At 42.2% G+C, this 25990-nt stretch overlaps 1 protein-coding gene and 1 pseudogene across 2 annotated transcripts in view; one reads left to right on the forward strand and one right to left on the reverse strand.

Annotated features, from left to right (window-relative positions):
- Positions 1 to 25990, forward strand: part of EFHC2 (EF-hand domain containing 2) — a 186728-nt gene that overhangs the window by 37253 nt on the left and 123485 nt on the right. The window lies entirely within an intron of this gene.
- Positions 19832 to 21694, reverse strand: LOC123791095 (3'-5' RNA nuclease TATDN2 pseudogene; annotated as a pseudogene).

A 25990-nucleotide genomic window follows, 5' to 3' on the forward strand; every position in this document is an offset into this window, starting at 1 on the left:
GGGACTCGATCCCAGGACCCTGGGATCTTGACCTGAGCTGAAGGCAGATGCTTAACTGACTGAGCCACCCAGACACCCTTTAACTCGTCTTTAAATCTTGGGTAGAATTAATCTGGGAAGCCATGTGGTCCTGGACTTTTGTTTATTGGGAGGTTTTTTGTTTTGTTTTGTTTTTTACTGATTCAATTTCATTACTTGTAATTGGTCTGTTCAGATTTTCTGTTTCTTTTTGAATCAGTCTCAGAAGATTGTATGTTTTAGGAATTTATCTGTTTCTTCTAGGTTGTCCCATTTGCTGGCATAAAATGGTTTGTAGTGGTCTCTTATGATCCTTTGTATTTCTGTGTTATACTCCTCTTTTATTTGTTTTATTTGGGTCCTCTTTCTTTTTTTCTTGATGAGTCTGGTTAAAGGTTTATCAATGTTGTTTATTTTTTCAGTAACCCAGCTCGTAGTTTCATTGATCTTTTCTGTTGTTCTTTTTAGCCTGTATTTCATTTATTTCATCTCTGATCTTTATTATTTTCTTCCTTCTACTAACTTTGTCTCCTCCTACCTTGTTTGTCTCCTGTTAGTCTTTGTTTTAAAGTCTCTTTTGTCTGATATAAGTATTGTCACCCCAGCTTTATGTTTCTGTTTGCATGGAATATCTTTTTTCATCCCTTCACTTTTAGTCTATGTCTTTAGATCCGAAGTGAGTCTCTCGTAGGCAGCGTCTATATGGGTCTTCTCTTTTTAATCATTTAGCCACCCTGTGTCTTCTGATTGGAACAGAAGACGCTTAAGTAATTACTGATAGATACGTACTTACTGCTATTTTGTTGAATCTTTTTCTTGTTTTTATAGCTCTCCTCTATTCCTTTCTTCTTTTATTCTCTTCCGTTGTGGTTTGATGACTTTCCTTAGTGTGATGTTTGAATCCCTTTCTCTTTATTTTTTGTGTATCTGATACAGGCATTTGGTTTGTGGTCGCCGTGGGGTTCATATAGAACCATCCTAGGTATACGAAGCCATCTATTTCAAGCTGAAGGTGAATGAGTTTAAGTGTGTTTTAAAAGCACTGTATTTTTATGCCCATGTTTTATATTTCTAATATCATATTTTATATCGTTTTATTTTGTATATCCCTTGACTAATTATTGTAGGTTTAGATGATTTTACTATTTTTGTCTTTTAGCCTTCATACTAGCTATATGATCCACTACTTTTACTATATGTTTACCTTAACCAGTGAGATTTTTTTCTTTCATAATTTTTTTATTTCTAGATATGGCCTTTTCTTTTTTTTTTTTTTTAAGATTTTATTTATTTATTTGACAGAGAGAGAGACAGCCAGCAAGAGAGGGAACACAAGCAGGGGGAGTGGGAGAGGAAGAAGCAGGCTCCCAGCGGAGTAGGGAGCCCGATGCAGGGCTCGATCCCAGGACCCCGGAATCACGCCCTGAGCCAAAGGGAGACGCGTAACGACTGAGCCACCCAGGCGCCCCCAGCCTTTTCTATCTAAAGACATTCCTTTAACGTTTCTTGTAAGGCTGGTTTGATGTTGGTGAACTCCTTTAGCTTTTGCTTATCCAGGAAACTCCTCATCTCCTTCGATTCTGGATCTCACCTTGCTGGGTGGAGTATTCTTAATTGTTAAGTTTTTCCTTTCTCCAATTTGAGTATATCATGCGACTGCCTTCTTCCCTGTAAAGTTTCTGCTGAAAAATTAGTTGATAGTCTTGTGGGGGTTCCCTTGTGTATCATTTGTTTTCTCTTGCTGCTTTTAAGATTCTCACTTTATCTTTACCTGTTTACACTTCGATTACGACGTGTCTTGACGTGGATCTCTTTGGGTTCATTTTGTTTAGGACTCTGTGCTTTCTGGACTTGGATGTCTGTTTTCTTTGCCAGGTTCGGGAAATTGGCAGCCATTATTTCTTCAAATAGGATTTTTATCCCTTTCTTTCTCTTTTCTCCTTCTGGGACCCCTAGAATGAGAATGCTAGTACACTGGGTGTTACCCCAGAGGTCTCTTAAACCATCCTTATTTAAATTAATTAATGGGCTGTTGTGATTGGGAGATTTCTACTCTGTCTTCCAGATTGCCGATCCATCCTTCTGCATCCTCTAATCTGTTGATTCTGTTCAGTGTCTTTGTGTGCTTTGTACCCCCTCTTGTTGTGGCTGGGGTGCGATTGTTTGAGACTTGCTGGTGTGTGGGGCTGGCTGTGAGGCCCAGCTGGGACAGCCATAGAAGTACTGGTGGGTGCGGCAGGCCCCCTGATGTAGTAAAGGCACTCAGGAGGGGCTCCATAGCCTGCCAGCTATGCCTGCTGGGTGTGGTGGGATGGGGAACCAGTTGGGAGGAGCTTTGGTGTCAGCTGAGTGCACCCATAGAGGGTGACGGGGGTGGGAGGAGGCTCTTGGGATGGGCTCCTGGCCAGGGCAGGCGAGTCAGATAGGGTGAGTCTGCACTGGAATGTGGTGGAGGGAGTGGTGCGAGCATAGTAGATAGAGCGGTAAAAAATAGCACCTGCCAGTGCCTGGCCTGCTAGGTAGAAAGGAAGTAACAACAACAACAACATGGTGCTTACCAGTGCTTGTGTTGCCAGGGAATGTTCCAACAGATCCCTGCCCCTTCAAGACACACCCTACAATTAGTGGCTCTTAATCAGTCATCCTGGTGCTTTTCTTTTTTCTTTTCTTTTTTTTAAGATTTTATTTATTTATTTGAGAGAGAGAGAGAGCACGTGCCTAAGTTGGGGGGAGGGACAGAGGGAGAGAGAGAAGCAGACTCCCCGCTGAGCACGGAGCCGGACACAGGGCTTGATCCCAGGACCCTGAGATCATGACCCGAGCTGAAGGCAGATGCTTAAGTGAGATTGTACATGCCCCTTTAAGAGCAGGGTCTCAGTTTACTTCTGCCCTCCAGGCTGTCCTGGACATTAGCCCCACTGGTTTTTGCAAAGCCAGATATTATGGGGGCTTATCTTCCGGTTCAGGTCCCCTGGGCAGTGGAGCCTAATGCGGGGCTGGGACTCTTCATTCCTGGGGGCAGGCCTCTCTGGTTGTGATAAGGGGTCACTGCGCTGTGCTGTGGATCTGACTGACCTGCCTCTCTGCCGCTCCTACCTCTCTTGGTTTGGCCTTTTCTTTATATCTTTTGTTGCATATGGTCTGTTCTGCTTGTCTTCAGTTTGTTCCCAGAGGTCGCTGTTCTGTGTGTAGTTGTAGATTTTGGTGTGTCTGTGGGAGGAGGGGAGCTCAGAATTTTCCTACTTTGCCATTTTGATACTGTCTCTTGATTTTATTTTTAATTGGACAAGTTGGTTTTTTACTCATTGCAGTGAGGGAAAACATATACCCTGAGTAACTGTGATGTTTAAATCAGCAGCGTTAGAAAAGACTTCCTGTAGGATTTGGGTCTGTGTCAGTTACTTTTGGGGAGGGCTTAAGGACGTGGGGTCTTGCTCTGGATGGGGTGCTGTCGGGAAGCAGGGTACTTGTATGATTGTGTATCTTAATACATTTGATTTATAGCGGCAGCAGGCTACAGTGAGGCTACAGATGTCATTGGGAGAGAAGCAGCCGCCACTCCTATGATCGAGGAGAGGAGGATGTTTGGCCTTTTGTCCTTTGGACAATGTTCATGTTCTGTCTGCGTTCAGATGTGATTGTGGAGTGCAGTAGTTTTTGTCTTGGTCCGTGACAGACACAGAGGGGCCTCGTCTGAGGTTGGTGTTCTCTGAAAAGTGTTCTCTGGGAGTGTTCATATTCCACAGGACAACACAAGGCCTCGCTGTGGCTGCCGGCCCAGCCTGTCACGGCAGAAAGCCAGCCAACGGTGCCGGGCTGGCTCCTGGATGGCCGGGGCTGCTTTTTCCTGCTCACCCAACACCAGCCAGAAGTTTTCATTTTCCTACAGGGCGATCAAGGAGCGATCAAACACATTAGAATTTCATACGATTAGCAAAGAACAACACATGAATACAGATTCTGGAAGTTTTGCCTAAAGCCAATTAGGAATGTTAAAACCTATAATTAGAGTCTATAAAGATAAAATGCAACTCTGTTTTAACAAAATAACTGGAAAATGTGTTGGATATTATACCTTTAAACCATACCCCAAATTTCAAATGAAAATTTTTCAGTAGGTTTATGTAATTTTCAGATTATCTGAATCCTGTTAGAATCATTCCATAAAGGACATCAATATGTGTAATTATAGCACAATGTGATTATGATACATTGTAATTTAAATCCCATGCTTTATATCATGATTACATTAATCTTCAGCCATTCTTAGAAAAGAAATTAAAAGGCTTGCCTGAAATCAAACATGTCCTGCCCAGAATTCCCAACTATGTATTCTGTATTTATCATTAAGTGTAAAACACAAAATTACATTCTTTAAATTTATGGTAAGTGATAGTTACCAATTTCATCATACAATATGGGTTTCTCTAATCTTTTGAAATTCAAAAGATATTTAATAAAAAAAATACACCCAAATTTGGTATAAGTGGTTTTGGAATAGAAACAATGAGATTCACAAATGTTTCTCTTACTAAAGAAGAAAGACTTCTTTTTCCCCTCTTTTCTAAAACCTAGAATAAAATTATTTATGATTTATAATAATAATTTTATTTATAATAATTTAGTTATTAGATAAAATTTTAAGACCTTCCCCTCAGGCCTAAACTTTTTATCTGTAATTAGGCCTGTGGCTCGTTCTCGTTAGCCCAAAGTTAAAATTGTCTTTCTGAGCTTAAACTTGCAGTAAACTACCATACGTACATTAGAATGGCTATAGTTTAAAAGGACCAGCAGTAGCAAGTGTTGGCAAAAATGTGGAGAAACCGGAACTTATATATATTCCTGGTAGAAATGTAAGATGACACTGCCATTTTGAAACCCAGTTTGGCAGTTTCTTAAACATAGACTTACCACCGACTCCATAATTCCACTCCTACATATCTTTCTTTTTTTTTTTTTAAAGATTTTATTTATTTATTGGAGAGAGACAGAGATAGCAAGAGAGAGAGAGAGAGAGAGAGAATATGAGCTGGGAAGAGAGGGAGAAGCAGGCTCCCCGCTGAGCAGGGAGCCCGACATGGGGCTTGATCCCAGGACCCTGAGCTGAAGGCAGACGCTTAACCGACTGAGCCACCCAGGCAGGCACCCCCCTACGTATCTTTCAAAGAGAAATTAAAACATAATTGATTAACCCTTACGTGAATGATTATAGCATTATTATTCATAATAGCCCCAAACGGAATAACCCAGATGTTTGCTAACTGAAGAATGGATAAATAAAATGTGGTATAACCGTTCAGTGGAAACTCTTCAGTAATAAAAAGAAGATACTGGGGGCGCCTGGGTGGCACAGCGGTTAAGCGTCTGCCTTCCGCTCAGGGCGTGATCCCGGCGTTATGGGATCAAGCCCCACATCAGGCTCCTCCGCTATGAGCCTGCTTCTTTCTCTCCCACTCCCCCTGCTTGTGTTCCCTCTCTCGCTGGCTGTCTCTATCTCTGTCAAATAAATAAAATATTAAAAAAAAAAGAAGATACTGATACATATTACAACATAGGTGAACCTCAAGAACATACTCAGCCAACACAGAAGACTTTATATTGTATGATTCCATCTATCTGAAATCCCAGAAAAGGCAAATACGTTGGAGAAAGCAGATCAGTAGTTGCTGGAGGCTAGCGGTGGGGGAGGGAAATTTTGGGGGATGACAGATACGTCCTAAAGTGGATTGTGATGATGATTGCCCAACTCTGTAAATTTATGAAGAATCATTGAATTGTATACTCAAAAGAAGTAAATTTTATGGTATCTAAATTATAGTTTAATACATTAGTTTGCTAGGGCGGCCATAACAAAGTACCATAGACTTGGTGCCTTAAACCACAGAATTTTTTTTTTTTTTTTAGATTATATTTATTTATTTGACAGAGAGAGAGATAGCCAGCGAGAGAGGGAACACAAGCAGGGGGAGTGGGAGAGGAAGAAGCAGGCTCCCAACAGAGCAGGAAGCCCAATGCGGGACTCGATCCCAGGACCCTGTGATCACTCCCTGAGCAGAAGGCAGATGCTTAACGACTGAGCCACCCAGGTGCCCCAACTTGGTGCCTTAAACCACAGAAATTTATTTTCTCTCAGTTCTGGAGGTTAGAAGTCCAAATTCAAGGTGCTCTTAAGGCTTTCTCCTTAGCTTCCAGATGGCTGCACTCTCTTGCTGCCTCATTATGTGATTGTCCTCCCTGCACATCAGTTTTTTTTAAAACATGCAATCTTGGTTATATGTAACATTTTACTTCACAGCGTAGGAACTGATAGGTTTGGTTTGTTGACTCGTATTTTTTTTTTAAAGATTTTATTTATTTATTTGACCGAGAGACAGCCAGTGAGACAGGGAACACGAGCAGGGGGGAGTGGGAGAGGAAGGAGCAGGCTCCCAGTGGAGGAGCCCAATGTGGGGCTCGATCCCAGGACGCTGGGATCACGCCCTGAGCCGAAGGCAGATGCCTAACGACTGAGCCACCCAGGAGCCCCTGTTGACTTGTATTTTTGGCTGATTTTTATTTTGTTCGGAATTGTTAATCTGTTGATTAATCTCCATTTTTATACTTTCTCCCTCTGAAAATGGACGATGTGTGCCTGGGTGGCTCAGTCGGTTAAGCATCTGCCTTTGGTTCAGGTCATGATCTCAGGGTCCTAGGATTGAGTCCTGCAGCAGGCTCGCTGCTCAAAGGGGAGGCTGCTTCTCCCTCTGCCGCTCCCCCTGCTCGTGCTCTCTCTCTTTCCCAAAACGAAGTAAATAAAAAATCTTTTAAAAAATGAATACAGACTAGCTGCAGGTTTATTGGAAACTTTTACAAAATTATTTACCTTCCGCAATTTTTGTATTCGCAGGATTATGCCGTATTGTAAGTTCACCCCTTTGTAACGCTGATGGTAGGTTATAGTAGAAAATACTGACTATACAATTTTTTATCTTTTTTAAGAAAATGTTTTTGAAATAATTTTTGACTTACAAGATATTACAAAAATGATATAAGATAGTTCTTCTGTTTTCTTCTCCCAATGATAACATCTTCTATAACCATAGTATATTATCAAAACCAAGAAATCGACATTGGTATCATACTAAGCTTGTGGACCTTATTTGAATTTCACCAGTTTTTACGTGCACTTGTATTTTCTTCTTAGTTCATGGTTCTCTGAAGTTCTATCATGTGTCTAGATTTGTGTAACAGCCACCATAGTCAGGATACAAAATAACTGTATTTTTTCAGGATTTTGTTATTTGAGTCTTCATTTTAATCAACTTTATTGAGGTAAACCTTACTTTAATTTTTAAAATCAACTTTATGGAGGGAGGTATAATTTATATATGAGGCAGTGTGCCCATTTTAAGCATAAAGTTCCAGAAATTCTGACAAATGTATGCATATGTATAACCACCACCTAGACACCATATAGAACATCTCTACCACCTCAGAATATTCCCTCATGACCCCTTCCATTCAGCCCTCCTCCATTGCTCTAACTTCTATGACCATAGATTAGGGTTTTTTTTTTTAAGACTTTTATTTATTTATTTGACAGAGAGAGAGGGAGCGAGCACAAGCGGGGGAGTGGCAGAGGGAGAGGGAGAAGCAGGCTCCCCACCGAGTAGAGAGCCCCATGTGGGGCTCGATCCCAGGACCCCGGGTTCATGACCCGAGCCGAAGGCCGACGCTTAACGAACTGAGCCACCCAGGCGCCCCACCATAGATTAGTTTTGTCTGTTCTTAACCTTCATATAAATGAAGTCTTACAGTGTGTCCTCTTTGGAGCCTGACTCACTGTTTGAGATTTAAGATTTGAGGGGCAGTTTTGAAAATATTATGTATATAAACAAAGTGCAGCCAATTCATGTCATAATCCACCATGGCGATCTCTGGGTGTTTGTATAATCATTTCTCGTCGTCTAGATTGATGGCTCTTTATTTTTAACCATGCTGGTTTTATATTTTCGAATAGATTACTCTCCTAACCCCCTTCAGAGGTTTTTAAACATTTTAAGGATTTAGAACTGTCCATATCCTTCTATTTATTTTAATTATGCTCCTCCATTTAAATTCTTGTTCTGCCGATGAAATTCACTGTGCTGTTTAGTGTCGTAATAGTTCTTTTAATAAAGAGGATTCTCCAGGGACACATGTCATTATCATAAACCTTTTTATCCCTTCCTCTTCCATTCTTTTGACCTTTTCTCTTTCTTTTTCTCTTTTATAGGACTTTGTCTCTTCCTTCTCATTCTCTTTGATTCATTTTTATTCGTCTTCCACTGTGAGGGTTCCATGTAACTTTCTTCCCTCTCCTTACTAGGTCTTCCTCTGTTTCAGGCTTTGCAATTGCTGACCCCTTCTCTTAGGAGAGTATAACCATCACTGTCATTGTCATCATCATTGTCGTTATGCCAGGTCTCTTCCCTTTACCCCCTGGGTTGGACCCAGGGTGTATATATCACCCCAAATGGAGTGTTGTCTGAAATGAACTCTGTGTATGGGTCAGGTATCCCTTGGGAACATGGTGCTCCTGCGACACCCCCCTAATGAGAGGCTCTTCGGTGTAGTGGAGAGAGCAAGGCTTTTCAGTCAGACAGATGGGTTCGGAACCTGGATTTATCATTTATTACCTATTTTCTCTTGGCTGTGTTTTTAACCTCTCTTGGTTGCAGTTCCCTTATCTGTCAAGGAAGACTAACAAACCCACTTTAGAGTTACTGTGAGTATCAGGTGGGCAATGCATGTCAAGTGCCCAGCTCATAGTAGATCGTCAAGAAAATTTAAGTCCCCTCCTTTGCCAAGATTTGGCTCCTTTCCTTTTTCTTTCTTTCGTTCGTTCTTTCTTTCTCTCAAGATTTATTTTAGAGAGAGAGCACAGGGTGGGGGTATGGAGGGGCAGAGGCAGAGGGAAAGCGAGAGAATCTCAAGCAGACTCCCTATTGTGCACAGAGCCTGATGCGAGGCTCAATCTCACGACTCTGATATCATGACCTGAGCTGAGATCAAGAGTTGGTTGCTTAACCAACTGAGCCACCCGGGCGCCTCTGGCTTATTTTCTTAAGATGGAGTAGAGGGGGTGGTGTTCCTAGGGGACGGGAAACAAACTGGGACTATGCTCGTCATCACTTGTGCTGCAGGACTCTTGCATTCTTATTTGGCACAAACTCTGGCATATTCCAGAATAAGTTTGAAGATGCTGCCAGTGAGACCAGGGAGCTCTAAAAAGTGACCATGAAGCTATTAGTGCATTCCTCTTCCTAGTTGTTTCCTAGTGTTCCATGTGTGCTGTGGGTATTAGGATAATTTAAAAAAGTCTTCTATTACTTACATAAGAGATTTTGTTGTGTCTGTTCTGTTTTAGCAAATTCACTTAATGGTCTTTTAGGAGGAAAGGTGATAAATAACTACCTTTATTATTATTTTGTTTTTTATTATTCAGAACCAATAGCAGTCAGTAAGAGACTACTACAGCTGTGTTTACATTCTGACTATTCTGAACTTCCACTCAAAGATTTTACACCATCATCATCGGGGCTGTAGAAACTTCATATAGGCCCTTTTTTCCTTTGCAGTCTACCCTGTTCTTTTCTTTGTTTTTATCTTAAAATATGAAACCTGTTTTGCGTGTATGTTAATTCTCTCTTTCTCTCTCTCTGTCTGGTTCTACTTGTTGATTTTTTTCATCTAGTATTTCAGGGAATTTATTTTTGCATTTGTGTTTGAGTGTCAGAAATAAAACTATTTTCAATTCCGACCTAGCTGACTTTTACAGTCTGCTTTATTAATTGAAACTTTGGTTCTCACTGATAAGTAATGGGGATAATATTTTTTTTTAAGATTTTATTTATTTATTTTAGAGAAAGCACGTGTGGGTGTGAGTGTGAGTGGGGGGAGGGGCAGAAGGAGAGGGAGAGAATCTCAAGCAGACTCTGTGCTGAGCGTGGAGCCCAATGCAGGCCTGATCCCATGACCCCAAGATCATGACCTGAGCTGAAACCGAGAGTCAGATGCTTAACTGACAGCCACTCAGGTGCCCTGGGATAATATATATATATATATATATATATATATATATATATATATATATATATATATTTAAGATTTTATTTGTTTATTTGAGAGAGAGAGAGAAAGAGCATGAGCAGGGGGAGGGGCGGAGGGAGAGGGAGAAGCAGACTCCCCTCTGAGCAGGGAGCCTGACATGGGTCTCGACCTCAGGCCCCTGGGATCATGACCTGAGACAAAGGCAGACCCTTAACTGACTGAACCACCCAGGTGCCTCCCTGGGATGATATTCTTAATGCGTGCTGCCAGCTTTCTCTTTCTTCCCCCGTGCCCTACATGCCGAACAAAACTTTGTCTCCGCTCATTTCCTATTTTCCCCCTCCTCCATCCTCTGAGGATTCTTTCGAGTTTTTCAGTTAGATTCTCGGGCTTTGGGGGAATGTAAGAAAGGAGGAAGCCTGGAGTATGGGGTGGAGAGAGGGAGAGAGATCATAGAGCCAATGGTGAGGAAGTGGGAAACGATTGAGAATTGAAAAAGAAGAGGACAGGCATTTGGGGGAAGTGTAGGTGTAGAGCCTTTAGAGTTTCTTCAGAGTTCCAAGATGACACGGACCTTTCAGTTGCTAGGGGTTGCCCGGGCTTTTCTTGGAATATACCACCATGCTGAAGAGTGGTGCGCATTCGGCTTATTATTTGAGTTACATCTAAATGTTAACTCTTGACGTCATATATTTTTGTTTATGTTTAAGCAAATAAGAGAATCGCTATTGTGCTCCCTCTGTCACCGTTGACCTAAGTTTTCTCTCCTCTCCCTCTGAAATCCTTCTTCCATCAGCCTCTTTTCCAAGGCCACCACTGCCATCCTAGTTCATGTCTGTCACCTAGAGAGTAACCTCTTCAGTGGTATCCCTGCCTTCAATCTGATCCTCTCTCTCTCTTTCGACTGCCCACGCTGCTCCAGAGTTAACTTTCCAAAATGTCTACAGTCCTTTGAGTTAACTTTGCGTGACCCAGGGACCACCTGTCTTTTGGCTCTTGTGCTTTGCTGATCTCATCTCCTCTGCCCGCACCCCCAGCCCCCGCCCTTCCCACTGAGCTTTCAGCCACACAGAATGACTTGCAGGGCCGCTCATACGGGAGCACGAACATGCTCCGGTAACTTTGCACATGCTGCTGTTCCCTCTGCAGAGAATGCCCTTACCCACTTGTCCACAGGTGGAGTTATCCTGCCATCTCCCAACCTTGGAAGACCCATTTCAGATGTCACCTGCACTGTGATGCCTTCTTCTTGATGCTTTCGGGCGGTTTGGCACGTCCTGCTCCCAGTGGAGCATTTTGAAACTCCTGTTAGAATAGCCCTATTATGCTTCTCTGTGTCCTCCATGGAGCTGGAGTGCGGTGGGGATTTTGTGGCAGTTCGGGAGATAACGGTTAGCTTGTGGCCTCCGAAGCTAGGCAGTTTGAGTTCTTTTTTTTTTTTTTTTTTTAAGATTTTATTTATTCATTTGACAGAGAGCACACCAGTGGTGGGGAGAGGCAGAGAGAGAGGGAGAAGCAGAGCTTCCACCCCCCCCCCCCGCCCCCACGCTGATCAGGGAGCCAATGTGGGGCTCTATCCCAGGACCCGGAGATCATGACCTGAGCTGAAGGCAGATGCTTAACCATCTGAGCCACCCAGGCATCCTGGCAGTTTGAGTTCTAATCCCAGCTGTCCCATTCTGTTATCCTGAGTCCTTCAGTAAATTACTTAAACTCCTAAACCTTGATTTCTGCACAACAGTGATCACAATATCACCTATTTTGTCGACGTGTTGTGAGGGGCAAGTGAGATAGAGTGTAAAAGCACATAATACATTGTCTGACCCATTTTAACTATTTGACCCATGCTGGCTATTTTCATTTATCTTTGACTCTCAGAGTTTAACATAGTGCCTGACACAGCAGGACTCAGCAACGTACACCAAATGGATTTTTAAAACTATCATCGAATCTCTCCTAATGGCTTATCACATTGTATCCAATGCATTATAATTATTTGGAGATACCATACCCTGTTTCAGAGTTATTTGCATATAGTCTAATCTCCCTTACTTGACTGTACAATCCTTGCAGCCAGAGAGATTGTCTTGAGTGATGTTCCCTCCACACAGAGCTTTGAATTTGGCAGGTGGTGTGTAACTGGCTTGGTCTGTATTACTCTGCTTTTGATAAAGGAACCTTTCTGTATTGAGTATCCATTTTGTGGTCTCAGCTGTTGATGCACTTGTGGGAAGTAAATAACAAACTTTGAAACCGGTAGGGCCATCCAGTGTACTGGGGAGTCCAGTTTATCGGGTAATTACTAGAATTACAGAATGGATTATTTTGATTGGAAGAGAACACACAAGTCATCTTATCTAAGCACCTTTCTTCTGACTCTTTCAGGTAGAATCCAGCCTTTAAAATACGTATCTCAAAATGGTGGCATGAGGGGAGTGTGTTTGCCTCGCTTCTCCTATTATTCCCTCGGGGGGGGGGGGAATAAATATATATATATATTTAGTAAATGCCATATAAATTAATTTTTTTACCAAATATATTTTCCCTTTATCTTTTATATTGTAGATGTTGTTTTTCTTTTGTATCTTTTATACTTAATATTTCAATATTCAGTTTTCTCTGTTCAGTTTCTGAAACTCCATGATTCACCACATGATTTCTTTTGGATGAGGTGATCCCTTCTAGTTCTAATTATTTTCCCAGGAAGTCTGATTTTAAGCAGTGGGTCTGAACCTTTCCTCTTAGTAATATCAAGTGTTTTTTAATTGCCTTGCTCAATAGATTCCATAAGGATGTGAAAAGACTATTTTAGATGTGGTTTTGACAGTATTTTTAAGCTTCCAGCTTTGCATCCTACACTGATTTATATATTATTCAGTATTTTTATACATTCATTTTCTCTCCAAAGCTCTGTTATATATACATAATTTTCTTAGTCCTTTAAATAGTGGTGCACTGTCCTGTGGTTAGCAAGTGTTGATTTTCTAATTTTTTTGCTGAAAGGTTAACCAGCAAACAAAGGAGTTTCAGTGGTTTGCACCAGTCATATGGTTAATTAGTGATAAAGCTACAAGAGGAATGTTCTAATATTCTAGCTACATCTTTTTTCCCTTTCGTGCATCATAAAACCAGGTCTTAAGAAGCAGCAGACAAGTAAAAATAAATTTGATAGATGCTTATGCTGTCAATATAGGTGTGTTTTATCTTAAACCCTAGATTTAGTCATGAAAAATTTGAGCATGGATTATAAGTAGCTTTATGATGATAATATTTCTGTAATAAAACATTCTTTGGAAGTCCTCTCTCTTCTGTATTTTTGGTCACTCATTTATTCAACTTCCCTTTATTGACCCTCTCCTATGTTCAACAAGCTAAATGAGATTCAGATTTGTATAAGTTGAATTTTCTTAAAATAAGATATGCCTATTTAAACACAGTATCCATAGGAACACAAATTTATCAAAAAAAGTGAGAGGAAAAATTTGAGAATTTGGAGTGAGATTCTAACTTGCAGCATTGATATTTAGATGAACCTCTTCACCTTCACAATCCCAATTAAAATCACTGCAACATTTTAAAATACGGAGAAACCCTATTAGTTTTGGAAGGGCGGGGGCGGGGTAGGTCCATCTTTGTGCTGAAAACTTGGATGAATTTCCACTAGGTGTAGTACAGATGGGGTCATATTGAGGAAATGTACGAAGGCCAACAACTTGCAATTTCACTTCCTAAAAAAAGTGACAAGAATGCGGTTAGGACCACCTGTAGGGGCTTGCGCTTGGCTTACTTACATAGCCACTGATGGCTTAGGAGTGTCACGAGGAGGCCTAGGAATAGTTGCTCTGAAAGCAAAGCTGGCCACAGGCGGTGTGCAGGAAGGACTGGCTACGTAAGCTCTGTTCCTGGAGTAGATAGAGGGTCAGGTCAATTTATAAAATGTTTATATGGAAAATTGTGAAGTTTTTCCCGTAGGGAACAACCCATGGCCCCACCTCCTTCCCTATTTCTCTTAAACATGCTGTATATGAATTTCTATCTACCAGCCTCCCAGCAGGAGGAGGAATCAAAAAACCTCAGAATGGCTGGTGAAGGAAGGGAGAGGGGGAACCTACCCACCCCATTTTGGGGAAGACACCAGCCTGGATAGACAGCTCTTTGTTCAAGAATGAACAAAGAAAGCCAACATAGGGTTTCCGAAAAGACTGCTATGTAAATGGGAGAGCAGAGTATTTAAGAGGCAGAGGAAAAAAAATATTTTCTATAGGAAAAATGAATACTTTTGATATGACAATCTGCTCTGTGCTTTCTACTGAGTGCATGGAAGTAACAAAATGAAGGAAACCATGAAAGCAAACTCTGTGGGGTGAAAGCTGGAGGGAGAAAACAGAGCGAGAGAATAAATTTAAAATATTGCTGAATGAGACCCTAGGCAGAAAGGCAAAGGGAGCTCACTGAAGAAGGAAGAAATGCAAGGGAACTACAAAATGCATTATATTAGTAAAGAAAATGTGGAAGTTGGAGAAAAAGAAAGGAATGATGGCAAAGGCAAACCTGAGAAATTCTCCCCAAATGTGGAGCAGAAGGTCAGCTCTAAGAGTACCTAGACGGATAATGAAAGGCCAAAGAATGGAGCTTTCATATAGACAGTTGTTCCTAAAGAATTAGAATCCAGGGGCGCCTGGTGGCTCAGTCGTTAAGCGTCTGCCTTCGGCTCAGGGCGTGATCCCAGCGTTATGGGATCGAGCCCCACATCAGGCTCCTCCGCTATGAGCCTGCTTCTTCCTCTCCCACTCCCCCTGCTTGCGTTCCCTCTCTCGCTGGCTGTCTCTATCTCTGTCAGATAAATAAATAAAATCTTTAAAAAAAAAAAAAAAGAAACCAGATTAAAAGCCGCCAAAGCAATTAAGCATATTATAAGAAAATAATAAAAACAAATCCCACCTTCTTGACTTTAAAGACATGGATCTGAAGACTGCATGCTTACCATGTACCAGAGAACATAACAAGAGAGAGACCAATGATTTGATATAGTTTGGTAACTTTTCTGTTAATTTCAGGGATAAAGCAGAGAAATTACCAAACACCCCGATCGGAAAAAGTAGTTTTACCCCCAAAGAAGAAGTTGGCATCAGAATTCTCTGCAGCATTAAATGCCAGAAGGCAATGAAGCAATGTCTGTAACTTTTAGGGGAAAATGTTTGTGACCCAGAAATACTAGACTCAGCCTACGTGTTGTTCATTAGTGAAAGCAGTGGAAAGATATTCTCAGATATGTGATTTCTCATAAATACGCCATCCGCATACTTTTCCTGAGGAAGTTGCTTGAAGATGCGCTCCAGCCAATTATAAAGCAAATGAACAGTTCAACCATGGGGAAGTCATGAAATAAAAGGATTAGTGGTGAGCAATAGAACCAACCTTAGGATTATAAAATATAAACTTCAAAACATGAAAACAGTTTTAAATGTTTATTGAAAGATAAAATAATAATGAACAATGGTGAAATAAGCCCCAAATACAATACAGGGAGATAAAAAAGAAAAACATATTACTTTTCTCTACTTAGACAACTTGCAGTAGATACTAATTTTTGGAATTAATACTTCAACTGAAAATTCTTAAAAAATAATGAATACAGTGAAAATCTCCCTCAATCAAAAGAAAAAAAAAGCTTATCTTTATATATCATCTTTCCCTAGGACCTGCATGTTCTTAAGAAACATACATACTTGGTGTTTCTAGCTATGTTTAAAAAAAAAAAAACTATAAATAAAAGCACACCAGAACATAAACACCGTATATTGATTGATGGTGGGATGTTGTGGTATTGTAAATCTTCAGTAAGTATGGACATGAAACCATATGCATTTTTTAAAAGTATATATAATTTGACATAGCTATATAATCATAATTACCTTAAGGGAAAGACATTAACAAAACAGTGGGCTCTAGGTAGGAGAAAAAAACCTGTACTTTCTGTTCCTCTCTGTTCATATATTGGTTAATACATTATGTATTAATTTTTACAGTGGAAAAGTAAACTTCATGAAAAGAAAAAAATCCTATCTATAGAACAGAGTTATAATTAGAGGCAAATTTATGGTATCAGATACCGTGTTCTTTCCCCCCAAATTAAAAATAAACTAAGCATTTAATGAAAGGCATTAGGGAGAAAAAAAAAAAAAGCACAATAAAACAGACCATCCAAGAACTGAAGGGGGGGGGGAAGAACCGTATAAAACCGTACGTATAAAACCGTAAATGGAATCGATTTCAATAAAAAGTCTAAGAGCTGAATCTTTAAAACAGACAACAAAATTAACAAACTTCTAGCTTGTTTGCTCAGGATAGCAAACCAAGAGAACACAAAATAATGTATTTAAATCACAAATTCAGAGGAAGTAAAATGTCTAGCTAATGCTAATTATGAAGTGAATATTCTAGTAAATATTAGCAAAACTGATTTAAGGACTACAATACTGGAATTGGCAATAACTATGGAAATATCAAGAACACTGCCAGGGAGCCACTCCGGTGGTGAAACTGACTGTCTAAGTATTATGGACTATTTTTTATCCCACTTTGTGCTCTTGAGTCGTCTTAAAAATCCTATAATAAGCAGGTACTAATTTTGACTAGGAATAAAAACCAACTAAAACAACAAAATCTTTCCCTAAGTAGGGAATTCGTTCTTTTAGACCTTTAAAGGTAGAAAGAGCTGCCTTTCTAAAATTTAAGAGAAGCAAAATATTGACATTCAGTCAAAGGAGTGCCAAGGTTCAGGGAGCCCAGTAATGGGCCCGAGAGCCTTGTGACTCTGGGCTGACCAATGGCCCAGGGACCACTAACGGCAAATTGAATTTCTAGATCACCAGTTGCCTTCATGGCTTTCTGAAGCCTCTAGAATGTGAAAGTAGACACACCAATTTTGAAGTGCCATGCAAACATATGAATTCTAATCATGCCTTGAGGTTCGATGGAATATCTGTCACTAGAAAGCTATTTACAAAGTGCCCTAAATTTTGCACATCTCGATGACAAGGTTTTGATCGTTTGTTTTTACTAGTAACATGAATAGATGAAGTGCTCTTTACTACATTCATGAAATAAGTAAAGGAAGATTAGGATTTTTGATTTAGGCTACTCTGGATATAGTACCCTCGGAAAAAACTGCATTGCTTGCTCTCATTCCCTATGAAATAAAGCTGAATTATGGCAAGGCTCTCTCCTGCGTGTTTGAAACACTGCGGAGTATGGTCTATGTATTTGCTATAAAAATGTAGAGAGAGATAAACAGGTAAGAAAAATCTTTTCTCCATTTCTTTTTGGAGAGGAAAATTAATTACTATATACATACATTACCTTGTGGAACGTGTACGTATAAACGCAATTGTTCACTCACACCCATTTTTAAAATGCCCGCTTGGTGACATCACTTTGCTAGGGCCAGATAAATGATGTTCTGTGCTCCGTGGAGCTTATGTAGCGAGAGCTTGTGAGAATGTGAGAAGTAGAGGCACATCCACAGGGTGATAAGAGACCGCAACAGTGGAAGTGTGACTTGAGGTCACCTTTTCTAAACTGGCATTCCCAAAGAACTCGAGCTGGTTGAATTGTACCTCGAATTAATCCGATGAATTAGCTTTGAGAATGTTGGGGATTTGTGGCTCACATTAGCATATCTAAGGATATGTGAGATCTCCACCCACCCCCCCCAAATCTGTGGAACTTTGTAGAACTCAGTGTTTCCCCATCACATGTGTCCACAGAACCTTCTTTTCCTGCAATCCTTTATCACAAGGTTAGGGCTCCTGTGGGTCGAGGGCCACACTTTGAGCAAAGTCTATTTACCGTGTACATTAAATGGGGAAAAAGAAAAAACCTTCTTAAAACATCAGCTTCATTTTTGAAGGTTTCCTGTCATGAAAATATGATCAACTTGGACCTTTCCCATTGCATCAACTTCTGTTGGTCCTACTAAACAGAGTGAAGCACTTACAGCTTTCTTACACTGATACTTCCTCCTTCTCCAAAATGCATTCCCAGTAACGGGGAAAAAAATCTATGACCTACTCAGTGTTATCTCTAGGAAAGCTGAACTGTCAAGTTCCTGGTAGGGCTTGACCTTATTATTTCTTTCTCTTTAATGGAGGACCTCTAAACAGCAGAATATGGCTGTCTTTTAATCCTTGCTTTTTAAGTGAGAGAGGGGTGCTAGAAATATGATGGTTTGTTTCTCTCTTCTCTCCGAAATATCTGATCCCCTGCCTAAATATTGTCAGTAACTCACAGGGGTCAGTGAAGTCCGTTATTCAAACATAGGCAAACTTAAGAAATCTCTGCCAAGTGCCTGGACTGTTCCAGGCACTCTTCTAACATCGGGTGTATGTACAAGGTGTATGTTCATGGGGTATGAATAGGACTGACAAGCTTATAAACCTAGTGGGGAAGGTAACCAACGAACACATGGGTATATACACAATTGCAGACAGCGCTGAGCGCTAGAATTAAATCAAAACCGGAAGCCAAGCAGTTTTTCCTCCCCAGGTGAGGGGAGCACTGTGTACGTGGTAGTCAGGGAAGGCTTCTCTGTGGAGGAGACTTCTGAGCTGAGAACCAGATAGTGAGGAACCAGCTGATTTTTCTGGATCCAGATAAATGGGCCCATAGGAAACTAGAGAAGTCTGGAGTATGCTGGGCCTGTTTCCCTCAAGGGACTCCTGGATTCAGGTGTGTGCTCTGGCTTGCAAAGTTAAATTTTGGAACTCAAACACTTTCCTTAAAATGTGGGTTCCTTTTAATCTCGCAGGGAGGACAGCTGTTTGCCAAGTGGGCAGCTGAAGCTCTCCTCCATTTCTGTCCTTCAGGAGAACAGTATTTCTAAGTGGTATACAGTTGGGCCTTGTTAAGAGTGAGAGCAATCTGAATAACAGTTGCTATTAATATACTGGTTATGTGAGAGGTTTGGAATTATACAAGCGTCGGGAGTTCAGCTCAGATCTGAAACTCATCTCAGTGCTGTTCTAAGACTCAGCCGATCTGGCTCCCATCACTCTAAGCTCCTCCACGGAGACCTCCCACCCCCTCCCAGGCCCCAAACCAGCCCATTCTGACTATTCACAGACTAAATTTTACCTAAATCGATTTCCTTTGAGATGAAATGCTGGTGTTGGCTTATCTTTAGAAATAAGAAATTGCAAGCTGCACAGCCACTGAAATTATGAACTTAACAACAAACCATATGGGTTATAGAATTCCTATAATAACAAACACGTTTTGGGAAGCAAACAACAAATTACCTAGCTTACTTTTCAAATTCAACATTCCTTTCCGCTTGTTTGTTTGTTTCAAGGCCAGTAGGAGGGTGACTGTGCACCAACTGCTCAAAAACCCAGGCGGCAGAGAAGAGGGATTTGGATTAGCCAACTCATCGACCCTATGGAACCCGTTCTTCTTTGCTGCCTACCCTGGCACAATTTGGCTGGGAGGAAAAACCTTGATAACGTTGAGAGCAGTTCCCCCTACCCTCCTCCCCCTCTTTTTGCACCCCACCCTACCAGCCAGAAGCAGAAGTCTTATGAAGAGGTTTTGAGGAAAACGTCCTGTTGTGGTCTCTTTCTGTCCCAAGGGATTCGCTGACCACGTCCTTGACCTTGGGACAGAGGCAGAGTTCAAACCAAGTCTATGGTGTCAGGCTGCTGGTCTCCCTTTTCTGGAAGACTCCTGACGATGCCCCCTTTGCTTAAAGATTGTAGAGGTAACTAGTGTTCTCACGCAAGATGGCCAGGGTGTGGGAGAGCGGCTGACCTTTGATTCTGGCGATCTCGCGAACCGTGTGCAGGGCCAGGCCCGGGTGGGCATACTGGCAAACGCTTTTGGGAACCCCACGAGGCAGGAAGTAGGGCGCATCGGTTTCCACGACGATTCTGTCTAGCGGGATCATTCTCAGAGCATCCCGGGTCTCCCAGGCGGAGGAGTAGGTCAGGACTGCTGTGAACCCCACAGACATGTTGGGAAAATACTTCAGGAGGGGCTCGAGGACTGGGTAGTTGCCCGTGAAGCAGTGCCGGTGGATCTTGTAGTCAGGGGGCACCCTTCTTTTCATGATCCCCAGCAGATCTTCGTCAGCTTCTCGGCAGTGGATCACCAAGGGCTTCTTCAGGGACACGGCCAGCTGCAGCTGTCTCTCAAACACTCTGTGCTGCTGTGGGACAGGTGTGGTGCACTTGTAAGAGTAATCCAAGCCCATTTCTCCAAACGCTATGGCCTTGGGGTGCCGTAGGGCATGCAGCAGCTTTCTTTCTTGAGTGTCATTGTAGTAACGTGCAAAATGGGGGTGACAGCCGAAGGCCCCCCAAACCAGATCATCTTTCAGCAGCTCTTCCCACAGGCCATCCCTTAGTGTGCGAGGATCGCAGAAATCGGAGATGCAGCCCTGGAACTCCTTAGGGAAGGAGCAGTTATACATTTCTGTGAACTTGCTAAAGGTCCCTTTGAAAGACAGCTTGGAGTACAGAATGTCCAAGTGACAGTGGGTATCAATGAAACCCTGATCGTGGCCTCGACTCCAGTGGCTCCTCGGCCAGAAAGGAGACGCATACCCTCCAAAAGGATATGATGACTCGGTCTCCTCTTGGACAGTTGGCTCCTGGGCTTCTAGACTGCTGGGGAACCGATAGGAGTGAAAATTCTGGGACCAACCTTCCTCTAATGCCTTCCAGTCTGGGGGCCAGTTTTGGAAGTGCATTTCTGAGCTGGAGGAATAATCACTGAAGAAGCTGTGGCTGCCCCTCCCAGCCTGGGATGTGCTGTCACTGCCGGGGCCCATGGAGGGATAGTAGGAAGGCTGGGGGCTACTGCTCCAGTAGCTGGTGTAGGCCTGCCCGGGATCCCTGTACAAATGAGGCTGGTCCAGGACACAGTCAGCAGGGAAGGGCGAAGGCTTGGGAACTCCTGAGAGACCCAGGGAGATTGGCTTCTCCTGAGGGAATCTGAATGCAGATAGCTCTTCCATACCAGGCAGGTGACTTGCTGAGTAGGGGTGCTCAGCCATGGCCTCCCTTTCTTGATGCTTTTGCATTTCTGAGGAAGGGTCACATTTGTCTAGAAATTTTAGGGCTGGAGAGCCTTTTTCAAAAATGACCACCCTTCGGTCGCTAGGTGGCTTCTGACAGGCTTTCTCCAGCGGATCGATAATCACCCTCCTGTTACCAAAATTGTTGACCTCTATCGCTAGCTTTTCCTTCTCCACTCTAACCTCGGGGGCTACCGGCTGCTTGTTCTGAGGAGCAGAGAAGGTGACGACCCTGGCAGGTCTTTGGCCCGGGTTGGGACGCTCTCTTGGGCTGGGTTTTACACTAGTGCCTTCGTCGCCTTCTTCCATCAGTTTTCCCAGGAGGCCCTGGATACCCTTCCCATAGACGGTTGGCGAGCTCTGGTCGTGCAGTGTAGCACTCTTTCTCTTGACCTGGTTGGCATCCTCGGTCTTATCACTTTGACCCTCAACTTGGGCTGCGAAGTCAGAGTTTGGGGAGTTACGGGAACTGTGTTTGGAATTGCTGCTAAAGCGGTAGGCATCCTCGAGAGAAGCCATTTCCTCTAGGGAGGGCCTAACGGAGCGCAGGAGTTGGTACGGGGGGATTCCACGGACAAAAGGAGCCCCGAGTGATCCCCCGAATCGGGCAGTCTTTAAAGAGTCTCCACCCACACCTGGTCCTGAGGAATGGGGTGGTTGGGGTGGCTGGGGTGGTTGGGGCGGGGGGGCGGGTGGGAGGAATTTCTCCCAGCAGGCTGCACCCCGGAAAAACCTCAGCTTGAAGGCCGCAAGTTCTTTTTCTGTGTTCTCAGGCGGTGGGGGACGCTTGCCTCTCCTGAACGTGATCTAGAGTTAGGAGCTGGCCAGCTGGACGGGGCACATCAGTGGGCTCCCAGAGGTGTCCGCAGTTACCGGGGGAGCCTACCTGGGTGCTGCTCTTGCGGTACTGAACCGCGCGCCGCTCCGGTAGCTTAGCGACCTCGTCCCTACTCTTTCAGCTGCCCATGATGGTTCTCGGTGTTCCAGAGATGGCAAAGTCCTCCAACAGAGTGTGTGGCTCCAAAGCGCTTTGGAAAAATCGCAAGGATCGAAGATTTCCGGAAAGCTCGCTCTGGCGTCCAAGCCACAACGTGCTTCGGAAATTTCTAAGCACTTTCTCTTTCGCACATAGGTACTTCCGGGGGTATCAAAGCACTTCCGGGACCATAGAGCGCTTCCATTTGGTTTGGAAAACAAGGTCCTTCCGAGATGCCAAAGCCCTTGAAAAGACCGTAAGGTGCTTTGGGGACCACACACGGGGTGCCCAGAGCCTAGAGGTCCAGGCTGCCAAAGGGGTGGCTAGGGTCCAACGCAGCAGTGGAGCGAAAGGGGAGGTTCGCACCCCCCTCCCCCCACTAGTCTTGGCCACCGGAAATACCCCCCCAACAAGGGGCTGGCCTCCCGCCCCCACCTCCGGTAAGTTGGCCCCTGTCCCCCCCCCCCCGAACCCCCCGTTGCCTCTTCCGCCTCGCCTCCATGGCCGAGCCCCCCCCCCCCCATCTCTGGCCCAGCCAGGGTTCCGTAGGAGCTGCTACCATCGTTTGCTGTTTGTTCCTTTTTTTCCCCCATTCTTTTAGGAAAACATGGTTTTTAAAACATCGTTTAAATATACATGCTTTTAAAAAACATAGTTATAATTATAGCATATTACCATTTTCAGTTCTGTGGTTTTTTTCACTCAACATTTCTGCGTATCCTAAGTATTTTTCTTATTGCTGTATAGTTTTCGAAAACATCATACTAGTGCCTTCATAATATTCCACAGAGTACAAAGATGTGCCATAATTCACCAAACCCTTCCCTTCCTGTTAACTTTTTAGGCTCCCTCACTCGAGTTTTTTTTCTATTTAAAAAAAAAAAAAAACGCTGCAAAGAACATCTCTGCACATATGTTTCTCCATATTTTGGTTTGTTTCTTTGGGCTACATGCCCAGAAATGGAGTTCCTGAGAAGAAGTATAGGAATTTAAAAATGGCTCCTCATAGCACCACATTGCCCTAGAAGAATTGTAGTAGTTTAAAATCCCATCCGTGATGAATAATCCCACCAGGCCCATATTACAGGAGAAACAAAACCGCTGCCTCATTTTAATTCACTCTCATCTGATAATTTCTTAGAGCAAACATTTTTCTTTTCTTTATTGACCCTCTGGTGAATTTCAAGTCCTTTTTTTCATCTTTTTTTAGGGTCTTTTAAAAGTTAAGTAATATTTTTATAAAATAAACTGTCACGTTTAGGTTTTTTTGTTAGTATGTTTATTTTTTACTTACATTTTATTCTTTTGAGCTTATAACTTGTTTTTATACTCAAGTCTTTATTTTTTTCTTTCATAATTTTCTTCTTCTCCTAAGCCTAGAGTGGTCATCCTCCCTTTCAAGGCTTTGAGACACACACACACACACACACACACACACACACACACACACATCTGGAGGGTGGGTACAGGGTAACAGAAACAGATTTGTTATATGTAAGCTGATAATCCATCTGGTATGTATTTGGGGTTATGCTTTCTTTTAGGTTGGGATATACTTGATGCTATTCCAAGTTAGTACTTTTTTCACTTACTGATGTGTGATTCCTTTTTCATGTGTTAAATTCCTTTATGTGGGGCGCCTGGGTGGCTCAGTCGGTTAAGCATCTGCCTTCGGCTCAGATCGTGATCCCATGGTTCTGGGGACCAAGTCCCTCATCATGCTCCCTGCTCAGCGGGGAGTCTGCTTCTCCCTCTCCTTTTTTTTTTTTTTTTTTTTTTAAGATTTTATTTATTTATTTGACAGAGACAGCCAGCGAGAGAGGGAACACAAGCAGGGGGAGTGGGAGAGGAAGAAGCAGGCTCCTAGCGGAGGAGCCTGATGTGGGGCTTGATCCCAGAACGCTGGGATCACGCCCTGAGCCCAAGGCAGACACTTAACAAGTGCGCCACCCGGGCACCCCTGTTTCTCCGCTCCTTCTCCCCCTGCCGCTCCCCTTGCTTGTGCTGTCTCTCTCAAATAAATGAATAAAATCTTTAAAAAAAATTCCTGTAGGTAATAGAGTCTATTTCCATACTATTTTTCTTTTTCATGTACTATTACGTTTCTTGTTGTTGTGGCATTGTACTATTTTAATAATTGAAGCATTAAATTATCGTAAGGTATAAAATCTGGGAGAGTTAGGTCCCTTCCATTGCCCTTAATTTTTATAATTTTCTTTAATAGGCAGACTTGTCGATTTCATCAGCTGGACATAGAATTATTTTTTTCAAATTCCTCCAAAATACCAATGAACTTAAAATGTGTTATTTTAGTCTACTTATCCAGAATATAGTCTACCTATTCGTCAAGTTCATCTGTATTTTTGAGTGAGTGTTTTTAGGCTTTTATCTGGGTCACAGAGTTTTCATTAAAACTATTTTTAAGTGTTTTGTAATTTTTTATTCTGTTGCGAACATACTTTTCCCTCCCACCATATTTTCAGCTGGTTATTGCTACTACATGAGACTATTTTTTATTACATTTAAAAAAAAAATTTAAGTAGACTCCATGCCCAGCGTGGAGCCCGAGGTGGGGCTTGAACTCACCACCCTGAGATCAAGACCTGAGCTGAGATCAAGAGTTGGGCGCTTAACCACCTGTGCCACCCAGGCACCCCTAAGAGTATTTTTGATTCATTTGTATTTATGCTGAAATCTTTTATTTATTCTTAGTTACTCAGCCTTTGCTTATGCCATTATTTTATCAGCCTATAATACTTTTGTCTCTTTCTTGCTAGTATTTTTATTTCATACCTTCTGACATTGTCCAGAACACCTCAAAACGGTATTAAATAATGTTGTCAGTAGGGGCATTTTTGTTCCATTCCTGATTGTAGTGGATGCATAGGTTACCTAACTGTAATGCTGTTCTAGAGCCGATGATTTCGGTCTTGTTAAGGAATTACTCTTGTATTTTAAAATGGATGGGGTAGGAAAATGCGTGCTTTGTGCAGGTGGCTTGTAACTGTTGCAGAACTATTGAATTCTGTTTGCTTGTATTTTAAATCATAAGTAGTGAAATTGTCTGGAAGCAGCCTTGCACACTCCTATCACCTGGGGAGCTTTCAAAATCGGTAATGCTTGGGCCTGCTCTGAAAGATGCTGATTTCATTGTGTGTGGGTATGTGTGTGTGGGTGTGGGTGTGGATGTGGGCCAAGCAACAGGAGTTTAAAAAGCTCTGTAGGTGATTTGTATGTGCAGCGGAGGTGAGGACTACTACTCCGTAGTTGACTTTGTAATGATATGTCTATCAGGAATTGAAATTCACTTTGCGGCTTTCCATCTGTTTTGGTATCCGGGGGAGTTATGTGATGGGGTAATTTTCTTTTCCTTGAAAGTTCGAAAGAATCCATTAGTAAATCGTCCTGGCTGGAGCTTTTTGTTGGGACAACTCTTTGGTAATTTTTTTCACTTCTTATTTGGTTATAGTTCATTCGTTGTGATTTAACAATTCACAGTTCTTACAAAAATCGCTTATTTAATTGGGGTTTTAAAGGTTATTTTCATAAAAGCTTGCATGATGTATTAAGATGATTTATATCTTATAATTTATTACATTTTTATGTTATGCCATATCTCATTTCTGACTTTATACTTTCTTGATTATCTTTACTAGAATTTTATCTATTTTATTTATTAAAGAAACTCTCAGATCTATTTATTGCAGTTGTTTTTCTCTTTCAAATTCTTCTATTTATGCTCTTACCCTTTTTGCTTTCTACTTGTTTTCCTTATGACAAATTTTTACACTTCCAAAAAGTTTTGCTCGATTCATTGCTCGCGGAGTCAAAACTCTTGACTACATTTCAGA

The sequence above is a fragment of the Ursus americanus genome, chromosome X, assembly GCF_024610735.1.
Source record: "Ursus americanus isolate L20-20 chromosome X, mUrsAme1.1.p, whole genome shotgun sequence".
Classification (NCBI taxonomy): Eukaryota; Metazoa; Chordata; class Mammalia; order Carnivora; family Ursidae; genus Ursus; species Ursus americanus.